This window comes from Mobula birostris, chromosome 24, assembly GCF_030028105.1.
Source record: "Mobula birostris isolate sMobBir1 chromosome 24, sMobBir1.hap1, whole genome shotgun sequence".
NCBI lineage: Eukaryota > Metazoa > Chordata > Chondrichthyes > Myliobatiformes > Myliobatidae > Mobula > Mobula birostris.
This window is the reverse complement of record NC_092393.1, coordinates 13,694,282-13,706,337: the sequence shown is the minus strand read 5'-3', so window position 1 is coordinate 13,706,337 and position 12,056 is coordinate 13,694,282. Positions and strand designations below refer to the sequence as shown.

General features: G+C 38.7%; 1 protein-coding gene across 4 annotated transcripts in view; it reads right to left on the bottom strand.

Annotated features, from left to right (window-relative positions):
- LOC140187344 (uncharacterized) overlaps positions 1-12,056 on the bottom strand; it is a 184,558-nt gene that overhangs the window by 115,663 nt on the left and 56,839 nt on the right. The window contains exon 6 of one of the 4 annotated variants that reach the window (XM_072242550.1): positions 7,103-7,360. The exons of the other annotated variants lie outside the window; for them this stretch is intronic. The gene's annotated coding sequence lies outside the window, so the exon portion shown is untranslated. Of the gene's footprint in view, positions 1-7,102; positions 7,361-12,056 lie in introns of those variants that run through there. 4 annotated transcript variants of the gene reach the window in all.

Here is a 12,056-nt window from a genome sequence, read left to right as displayed (position 1 = left end):
GATGTGGAAGTGATAGAAAGGGTGCAGAGGAGATTTACAAGGATGTTGCCTGGATTGGGGTGCATGCCTTATGAGAATAGGTTGAGTGAACTTGGCCTTTTCTCCTTGGAGCGACAGAGGATGAGTGGTGACCTGATAGAGGTGTGTAAGATGATGAGAGGCATTGATCATGTGGATAGTCAGAGGCTTTTTCCCAGGGCTTAAATGGTTGCCATAAGAGAACACAGGCTGGGGAGTAGGTACAGAGATGTCAGGGCTATGTTTTTTACGCAGAGAGTGGTAAGTGCGTGGAATGGGCTGCCGACAACGGTGATGGAGACGGATACGATAGGGTCTTTTAAGAGACTTTTGGATAGGTACGTGTTCGGCACAACTTTGTAGGCAGAAGGGCCTGTATTGTGCTGTAGGTTTTCTATGTTTCGAAATTCTGTTATGCTTTGGTCATTAATTTTTAAAATATTCCTTTACCATGTGAATACCAAGAAACCCTGTCCTTTTATACACCTGTGTCTCAAATAGTCTTATCCCCAGATGAGTCTATGACATATTGTTCAAGGAAACTTGATCAACAGTTGATTGATTCTTTAACAGCCTGTTATGCCCAGTCTTTGTGAAGATTATGATCACCGGTTATTGCATTACTTTTGTTACAAGTGTGTTTACTTCTTGACTGATATTATCCAATTTAATAGTGACTGTCAGTGAGCCAATAGACCTCCAATGATTCTATTTTCTGAGAGAAGGTTATTTTCTACAACTGACCAAATACCATACTTTATTGGAGCCAGTCACTTCCTTTCCAACTGTGTCTATCCTTCCAAAGTGAATTATCTTGAACTGCTCACTTCCCAATCTTGGTTACCCTGAATCCAATGATCCATCTCATACTACTTATCCATTTCTATTACATCAAATCATCCATCCATCTCATTAGGAATGCTTCATCAATTTAAACAAAAAGCTAATTTTATCTTCCCCCACCCTTTCTAATCCTCACATTTTGTCACCTTTCCCTTTATGACACAAGCTTGCACCTGCAGTGAATACTATCTATACTACATAACTGCATTCCCCTTACCACTTGCACATTAATTTTTAATTCATTGCCTGATTGGTCTCCTGTACCATGGTGCCCATCCTCCCTACAATCTTTATATCTTTACTGGAAGGAGCACAGTCTTCGCTTAACTCTTACATTATGCAACTCCAACAAATCCATCAATTCTTGACATGTTTTCAATAGTTTAGGTTTCTATTTACCTGTTATTTATTTTTAATATCTCTTTTCCTTTTACCTACTATTTTAATTTTCTCTAAACTTTAAACAAAATGCCATAGCTTACAAAAAGCTCAAAGTGAAGTTTAAAAACTCAACTGTCTTTGGTTTCTCTAATATAGTCTGTTCCATGATAGAAATCTTCCTTCAAAAGTCTGTTTTAATAAAACTGAAATGAGTAGATGGGTTCAAATGCATTTAGCTATGACATAAATCAAGGGCAAATATAATTTGAAGGCTGTATGGTTTAATCATGTATAGTGCAGCTTATGAATACACACAAATCAAATTCCTTCAGCATTGCTTATTTCCAAAACTTGTTTGTTTTATTTATGGAAAGAAATGTATAGAAATGACATGAGATACCACTCAAATTTAAGGCTGAATTTAAAAATAAAATACAACAAGCACATAAAACTCTTACAGCCTAATTTAAAAGGTTTCATATATATAACATATATAAAACTCCGTTCAGCCAGAAACCCCTGGCCGCTACAAAGAAACAACAATAATGAAAAAGCAGTAAATAGCAGCCCATAAGCCAAGCATTTTTCACTGAGCTTCTTTAGAACGAACAGCTGGTTGCACCAAACTTGGGTGAACATATTTGTTTACTTTGACTTAAAACTCTGGTATTAAGACAATGACCCCCACAATGTGGTTTGTGACGGAAATTAGTGCCCAAATCTTCAGAGCTCTGACTTAAGACATGCAGCTACTTCAGTCCTTTTTGGTCATGTGTAGCTGTATCCACCTTCAGTATGTATAGACTAATGGCTAATCAATAGAGAATACTTCTTCTTCCATTTGATTTTGCCCAATTTCATCTTTCATGGTAGAAACATATCCATATTTAACTGGAATTCAACAATCTTGCAAAGAATCTACCCCAAATGATAAACATGGCTGAATAATTGTAAGAATCAAAGATCATTCTGAGAATGAAATAGGAAAAGCTTAGTGAAAAGGCCCTGTTACCATTAAATGTGTTAACATCTTATTGTGTATCGTATCATGGGTCTGCCAAAACCACTAACTACCTACAACCTTATTATGGTGTTGCTGGTTAAACACGGATTAGAAACATGAAGAATCTCTCTTAAAACTGAAATGACTCAAAACTGAAATCTGCAGCTGACAACATTTGGAGTTTTTCTCAGCATGCACTGGTTAATTTCAAGCCAATTAAAATGCAATTCCTGCACAGTTTTGGCATTAGGTAGATAATTCAGGACAAAGATAGACTAAACTATTTTTGCAGAGTTATCTGGGTCCCTTATAGCTTACATTATTAGTAAATGGTTTGTTAGTTCTGTAGTTAACATTGCTCAGAATCCTGTGTAAAGGGCAAATGCTACATCTCCTTGTTGGAACTATTTCATTCGTCCTTGGTTCATTTGCCTACGCTGGAGTAGGTAGACCTTCTCATTGCTTGTTGCTGTTCTACGTATGAGTGTAAAAAGTAAAGTAAGATAGCTAATGATTGAGCAAGGGTTCTTCAGTCAGAAACTACTAGGTAGACTCCAGCTTGTTCTGCATAATTTAAATTGGCAGGGATTAGCAAATAATCCCTGCCAATTTGGATCAGGGGTTCCCAACCTGGGTCCACAGACTCCTCGGTTAATGGCAAGGGTCCAGGGCATTAAACATGTTGAAAACCCCTGCTTTAGATAGAGAAATAATGGTCTGGATTCTTAATTCCAGTCACTGATCAGCTGGGAAATGCAGAGGCTGCAATGGGTAGATGATCAGCCTCAGGGAGAATTTAGGTTAAATATTCCGTCCATTGTAGACCATTCAAAGCATAAACTTACTGTCCCTGGAAAATGTGAAACAGTCCCATATTTCAAGAACTATTCATCAGTCAGCCAGAACACTGGTCTCATGAGGAAAAGATTTGAAACTCACTTAAAACACGGGTCTTCTGACCAGCAGAGAGCCCTGTCCTATGTGCTTTTGTGACTTCCATTACCTATACCGGACACCACCTCAAAGCACTGAAGAGTTATCAGGACATGCATTGGCAGAAGTGAATAAATGCCACTGCCTTTTCCTGCTCTCTAATTACACTACATTAGGAAGACCATATCATTTAATGGCCCAACACCAAACCCCTAGAACACTACATTCTGAGATTTAATGTGAGAAAAGCCTATCAAGTTGATTGAAGAAAATATTCAAGGATGTTCTTAAAATCTCCTTAAAGAGAAATATCCTAACTCCTGTGATTCTTCACAGAGCAGAAGGTACATTCAGGAGGATGTCACTGAGAATATCAGGTGCACGCTTCTGAAACACACAGAAACATAGTGGGGGGAGGGGGAGGGAAGAACACCACCTACCAAATTACACTCCCTCTAATAGCACCTGTGGCAAAACCCACAAGCCATATTAGCCTCATCAGCGAACACAGCAAGTGGAAATCTTCATTCCCAATGCCGTGGCTAAGAGAAGAAATTGACTGCACAGTGAAAATAGAAACGAAGGTGAAGAAGGTGGTACTATAAACCAAGAAATGTGACACAGACATTTGGATAATTTAACACATTTTAAATTATCCTGTTTCGGATCCAGACAGAAATTTATGGTTTACCTTACAAAGAAGGAAACAATAGTTTGAGATTTAACAGGTCTCTAGAGTAGGGGCATGCCAAAGCAGCAAAAATATGACAACAAAGGAAAGTATCTGAAACCAGCAGATTGCTGAAGTGCTACATCACAGGAGAGATCCTGGGTTCAAGATGCCTATCCATGTATTTAGCTATGGCAGGGGTTCTCAACCTTTTTTATGCCATGGACCCCTACCATTAACCGAGGGGTCCATGGACCGTGGGTTGGGAGTCCCTGATATATAGAATAGTTAGATAACTGGATTGTATATGGAGGGGATGGGAAGTGAAGAATATGTAAGAATAGGTAATAAAATGTTGTTTGGGATAACATTTACACTCAGGGGTGTCTTGAAATAAGGCATGGGGTGGAAGCAGTAACTTGCAGAAAGCTGAGCTATCAACTTTGATTGCACCATAAAAAGCAAAGGCCAGGACCTCTCACTAATCTGTTCATGAATAATGTTTGCAAAGTCCCTGGAACAATGCTTCAAGAAATGAGAAACAGGAGCAGAACCCTCGTACAAATTCACAAAGTTACATTTCCTTGTCCTTGGCATTTAGCAGCTGCTTTCTGAAAATTAAATGGGACATCAGCAAGCTTCGGTTGTTCAACCCAGCTCAATACTGAACCATTAGAAATATAATTGTAACAAAGTAGCAGAACCAGCATCATCTTTCCAATTGACACTTGCTACAATGATGAAAGCTCACTTGGTCATGATACCAGGTCTCTCCTTGTACATTTTCCTCTTAGTTATCTGTCATCTTCCAACCTTTTAGTAGTAGTTCAAAGATGGTAACAATGATGCCTAATTATCCAGCTGTCCAAATGGCAGATTAGCCTTCGGACATCTTTTGCTTGCTTTCCCAGTAGTGCTCTACTGATGTTGTATCTCAGCTGGTCAGAGTTACTAGTTAGCCCCATAAACTGAGAACTAAGTGTGATTATCTTTCAACATGCCTCCTTTTGCTACTGTGAGTAATGCTGATGGAAGATCATTAACCTAAAGAGTTAACTTTATTTTGCTATTCACAGATACTATCTGAACTGCTGAATATTTTCAACATTTTCTGTATTTTTATATATTTCCAGTGTTCAGCTTGTACTTCTGGGCCAATGAAACTTTAGTTCCACAGACACTACTTGCCCTCCAGTAACAAGTAAGCCTTTAGATTATAATGAAAATATTGAGTTGACTGACCTGCAAGCACAATATTACCACCATTCGGTCTACATGTGCACCAGTAAATAAAGTGTTCAGGAGTGAGAACCATAACTATAACTTCCCCTCAATAATTTGGGCTATTGAGTGTCAACTCAACACTGAACCATTAGAAAATGCTTCAGCTGAGAAGAGCACGGAATGCAATCAAAGCCTCAAGTTGCAGACACGCTGACAAGAAAATAATTAGAAATGTTATTTAGATAAACTAAAACTCTGCAGCAAACAGATAATAGAAGGGTTCAACAATACTTTTGCCATTAATTTGGGCCTACATTTTAAGAGAGAGAATTGAAATAAGAGAGATGAAGTCAAGATTTACACAAAGAGCAGACCATTTGTAAGCCTTAAGAAATAAAATGATGTTCACTAAAATAAGACAGAAAAGGGAAACAAGTCTGCAAGACCATCAAGTGCTTGGCAAAAGTTGGAGATTAGTCTCTTTTACAATTTCTGCAATGCCTGTAAAGTAAGCCTACCGAGCTTAACCAGCACACTAAGGGCTCCTAAAACCAGACCAATGATGAGTTCATTGTTTCTGTCTATCTGAATAAAGGATTTCTAAAAAAGGTAGCAATAAGAACTCTTGTTGGATGAAAAACTCTACAACTGGACTGTACATGTCACTGAATGATGCACAAGGAGCCATGAAACTTAATGGCGTTAAAAAAGTTTTTAGTACGGTTAATTTTAAAAATAAATATCTATCTATATATATTTATGTGGTATTTGCACTGCTGTTTCTGTCTTGTCTGGCCTTTACATTTATTAAACAAAAAAATTGTTTACAGCTCTCCTCTAGACCAAATACAACAAAGCCCGTGTCACAGTGCTCCTTCAACATTCAGCCACACTGGAGGCCTAAGGCAGATGCACAAAATGTGAAATTTATTGTTATAACTCAAGTTGGAATGATGGCATGAGATTTTCCTTTTTATTGGAAGATTGTTGTATCAATTCTCAATCAGAGGTCAAGCCCACACAGCTGTGCACAGTGCAGTGGGATTGCGACAGGTTATTTCAGCTGCAAAGTTGTTTTTGAACAAGAAATGGGACTTCTGGTTAAAAAAATGTAGAACAATTAACCAATTTTAAATAACAGTACTTTCATAAATGATTATCAAAGCCAATCAATTCAAAAAGTAGTGTAAGAACCAATAATGAAAAAACAGGAGCAGTGTAACATCTCACCCTTTACAAAAGAGAAACACTTAAAGGCTATCATTTACAGCAGAATTATAAAACCACTGTAAACAAATAAACTTTTGTGGGGAGACTTGAGGGACAATTTTGTGTGCTTTACTATTTGAACCAAAACATTTAACTTCTGTGCCAAACCCATGAAATTTATGTTAATGGCTTCTAACTTCAGAATGAGACAGAATAAGCAAATAATTTTTGACCCTGTTCATTCTATGGGTATAAAACAACAGGTGTTTACTTTCCTATAAACAATTGAAAAAGATTTGAATGTGTGGCTGCCATTTGGTTCTTACTTGGCTACACTGGGTCCAGCAAAATTTCTCACATATACATTTCTAAAGATTGGCAGGACAGTGTTACTATACTATGTGGCTAATCAAATAGGGCACCTCATCTTTTCTAAGGGCCCAAAGATAATGAGGTTCTGCAGTTGGAATTAAGTGCCATTCACCACATGCACATTTGAGGATGACACCAAAATGTACACAGAACTAACGACTAAAAATTGAACACTAATAGTTTTAAGGCTGTCGATGCACAAGGAAGAACCATCTAGATAATTATCGTATCAAACTGCATGCCTAGATCAGTTCTCACACCTGCACAACCCAATCACTATTAAGAATATGAGGTTTGCATTTACCAAACATACACAAATCAGTTGCAGCTCCTTTGGGAAAATGTAGTGGATGTATTGAAATTTGGGTATAAAGTTACAGACAATGCAGAAAAATGCATTCCCCCACCCCCTTCAACCCTCCCCCACCCTCCCATTGCCCTCCCCCTAAAACCCAGAACCCCATTATAACAGCCTTGTTAACATTTGGGGGCACTCAATCAGTTTAACATCTTGTGACATATAGTCTTGGAAGTACCATGAACATTTAACTCATTCTACTTAACCAACAGCTGCAATAAAGGACATGGGAGACCACAGTGCTTTCTTTCAATATCTTCAGTTTGCTTTACTGTGAAGGCAACAAGTGGCAGCTGAATTTCTCTCACAAAACAGCATGTCCATCTCCAAGCAATCTGTGAAGAACCACCTATGGATGTGTTAATACAAAATGTTACAAGAAAAAGTGATAACATGTACTTTAACATTATACCTACATTTCCACAGTAATTGTATCTGAATGACTGCACAATATTTTGGGACATTCTAACATCAAGAAAAGTACTACAAAATTCAAGTTTTTCTTCCTAATCACTCTTTATCATATGTCAGATTAATTGTTACATTAATTTAATTCTTTACATATTGTTCTTTGGTTACACAACTATGAATTTAATTCACAATCATAACTATGGTAATTCATTACTGTTTTTAAATGTGAAAATTGCTACCAAATTTGAAACTGACTGAAACTTCATAATTCTGAAAATTTTAGTACTTTTGGCAATTCCTCCTCAATCGCACTGCCTCAGAGCAGACCCATTACTATATCAATAGATTACAAAATTAATCAATGATTCAATATTACAGATCACTGACTACAATTTGGATCATAGGTCATGGATCATCAACATCTCTACAAGTATGGTGTTACAGATATTTTTAAATGTTAAAAGGATAAACATAGAGATTTTATTTGTGTGCTAAGTGTGATGCTTCATTCATAAATGTTGCTGATCTACTGAACTCAGCAGGTCAGGCAGCATCCATGGAGGGGAATAAACAGTCCGTCATCAGGACTAGAAAGGAAGGGAGGAGATGCCAGAATAATAAGATGCAGGAGGTAGCACGCAGAAGGAGCACAGCTGGAAGGTGACAGGTGAAGCAGGGGAAAGAAGCTGGGAGGTGATAGGTGGAAAAGGTAAAGGGCTGGAGAGGAAGGAATCTGTTATGAGGGGAAAGTGGACCATGGGAGAAATGGAAAGAACAGGGGCACCAGGGTGAGGTAATAGGCAGATGAGTAGAAGAGATAGGAGTAGAGAAATGAAAAAGAGAGAAGAGGGAGGGGGAAGAATTACTGGAATCTAGAGAAATTGATGCTCATGCCATCAGGTTGGAGGCTATCTAGACAGAATATAAGATGTTGCTCCTCCAAACTGAGAGTGGCCTCTTCGTGGCATAAGAGGAGGCCGTGCACTGATATGTCAGAATGGGACTCGAGGTTTGGAACTGAAATGTTTGGCCACCAGGAAATCTGCTTTTTGTGGATTGAGCAAAGGTGCACAACAAAGCATTCTCCTGATCTACATCAGGTCTCACCAATGTTGAGGAGGTCGCATTGGGATCACCAGATACCGCAGACAACCTCAACAAATTCACATGTGAAGTGTTGCCTCACCTGGAAAGACTGTTTGGGGCTGGGGCCATGAACAGAAGTGAAGGAGGTGAATGGGCAGGTGTAGCATTTGCTCCACTTGTAGGGTAAGTGCCAGGAGGTGTCACCTACCACCCCTCAGAGTTCTTCTCCTCACCTACCACCCCCTAAGCTGTCACATTCAAACGGTCATTCTCCACAACTTCCGCCATCCTTAAAAGGATCTGAAAACGCATCTTTAACTCCCCTCCCCCGTCCCACTCTCCGCAGGGATTGCTCCCTTCACAATTCTCTTGTGCTTTCATCTCTTCCCACTGATTTCCCTCCAGGCACTTATCCCTGCAAGTGGAAGAAGTGCTAGAGTATGTCAAGAAGAGAAAGAGCATTGAGCAAAATGGTAAAAAACAATTTTTTAGGCTCTTTATCTAATGCACACAGCATTTGTAACATTATGGCAAGAATAGAAATAAACGAGTATGGTCTAAAAGCCATCACTGCTGTGTGACCACGGTTGGAAATTAAATACTGAATGAAACTTAACTTTTCAAAGGTAAAAGCAAAATGGGAAGAGTGGTAAGGTAAAGAGTACAGTCGGCATTTCGGCCCAAGACCCTTTGGCAGGACTCAGATACTGCCTGACCTGCTGAGTTCCTCCAGTATTTTGTGTGTGTTGCTTGAATTTCCAGCATATGCAGATTTTCTCTTGTTTGAGAGTGGTGAGGGAACCCTGATAATAAAGGATAAGGTGACGGCTGTAGGTAGAGTGGACTTTAGCTCAAAAAATCAAACAGTTGTACGAGTTTGGAGGAAGCTGAGAAACAGTAAAGAGCAAACCAAATTAGATGTAACACTGTGGATGACAAATTCCTGGAGTATACAAGAGATGTTTTTAACATCAGTTCATCGAGGAAGCAATGAGGTTTCAAACTATTTTAGATTTAGCATTGTGGAACATTCATAATCCGGTAGTTAAGGGGTTCTTAGCAAATAGAGTTTACAACACAGTATAGTTTATAAAAGTCTAAAAGTGATTGTGTTCAATCTGAATCCAGGATCTTAAATACAAATAAAAGAAGCCATGAAGGCTTGGAATCTCAGTTGACTCATGCCGATTATGGGACTCCATTAAAAGTAAGACAATAAACAAGTAACAAATAAACAATTAAACCTACAAAAACCTCAAGTTAAAAAAAACAGAAGATAAATATTTTGGCAGATTAAAATAACTAATATAGTGTATTTAGATTTATAAGAGGCATTCAATATATTGCAATCCAGGAGATTATTGCACAGTGTTAATCTGCATGATATTAGATGTCCAGAACAGTCAATGGTCAAAAAATATGTAGGAATAAACAAGTAACTTTGGTCGGTAGGAGTTTGACTAGAGGAGTGCTGCAAGGCCCCAAACTGCCCCGACAATTTGTAAACTATCAATGAGAATTAGACTGAATGGTCTAATTCTGCACCCATGGCTTAGATGGATGAGAAAATCAGCGTATCCAGGTTTGCTGTGGATATTAAACTAGGTGGCAGCATGAGGAGAATTACACAGAAGCTTCAAGGGGTATGGACTGATTAAGTGAGGAGGCAAGGTGTAGCACACAGGATGTGGCAAAAACAGAGTAATCCATTTTGGAAGGAACAAATAGAAAGGCAAGGTTTTTTTAAAAAAGTGTGAGTTTGAAAGATGTTAGTGCTCAGAGGGGCCTGGGTGTGCTTGAAATGAAATACCAGAAATTAACATTCAGGAATAGTAAAGCAGGAAGGCATTCTTTATGTAGTAATATTCAGAACCAGCAAGAACAGCATTTATTGCTGATCCATAACTGCTGGAAGTTGCTTTCCTGCATTGTCTCAGTCCTTTTGTTGAAAGTACTTCTTTCCACACTGCTATTGGAGGAGGTCCAGTATTTAGACCAAGTGATAAGGAAGAAATTATGATCTAATTCCAAGTCATGATCGTGCAGACCTTAGAAGGCAAACCTAGGTGTATGATCTATTCTCTCTAAAGAGCAACATTACTGTGACAGAAGGAATACAAAGACAGCACAGTAGATTGTTTTGTGGGATGGTGAGTTTGTCATGAGACATGAAGCCTGATTTTCCTGATTTAAAACAAGAATAAAAATATACAACATAAATGTATAAAATCAAAGCAAGTAAATCACTGTAATCAGAGAAAAATCTTCAAACCAAGTCAATAAGCAGCACTTCACTTATTTCTGCAATAGGAGAGTAGCTTTGGGTATCATCGTTTCAGCAAAGCAGTGTATGTAACAGACAATAATAAAAGTCACATAAAAGGTCCCTGACTAGAAACATTACTTAATTTCCTTTCTGCAGCTGCTGACTGATCTGCTGGATCTTCACAGAATCAGAATCAGGTTTAATATGTAAGACCATAAGTCAAAGGAGCAGAAGTCGGCCATTCAGCCCATTGAGTCTGCTCCGCCATTTTATCATGAGCTGATCCATTCTTCCATTTAGTCCCACTCCCCTGCCTTCTCACCATAACCTTTGATGCCCTGGCTACTCAGATACCTATCAAACTCTGCCTTAAATACACCCAATGACTTGGCCTCCACTGCTGCCCGTGGCAACAAATTCCATAGATTCACCACCCTCTAAAAAAATTTCTTCACATTTCTGTTCTGAATGGGCGCCCTTCAATCCTTAAGTCATGCCCTCTTGTACTAGACTCTCCCATCATGGGAAACAATTTTGCCACATCCACTCTGTCCATGCCTTTCAATATTTGAATGATTCTATGCGGTCCCCCCTCATTCTTCTAAACTCTAAGGAATACAGTCCAACAGCGGACAAATGTTCCTCATATGTTATCCCTCTCATTCCCGGAATCATTCTAGTGAATCTTCTCTGTACGCTCTCCAACGTCAGCACATCCTTTCTTAAATAAAGAGCCCAAAACTGCCCACAGTACTCCAAGTGGGGTCTCACCAGTGCCTTACAGAGATATATATATATATATATATATATATATATATATATACACCCCAGCATATGTCGTGAAATTAATTGTCTTTGCAGCAGCAATAAAACACAATACATAATAGAAAAAAAACAGTATTATCTATTAATTATATTAAATAAGTAGTGCAAAAACAGAAAGGTTAAAAAGTAGTTAGGTAGTGTTCATGATTCAATGTCAATTCAGGGATCGGGCGACAAAGGGGAAGAAGCTTTTCCTGAGAGAAGCTGTTCATGTCACAGATTTTCAATGTCTATTATCTTGCTTTTCAAGTGATCATATTATCTACTTTCAAGTGATTACACTAAGGCGACAACTCTCAGACACCACTTCTTACCCCTCGAGCAAGACCCCACTAAGGAGCACCAGGCCAATGTCTCCCGCACCATCACTGACCTTATTAACTCTGGGGATCTCCTACACACTGCTACCAAACTCACAGTTTCCTCACCCCGCACCACCTGTTTCTACCTCCTTCCC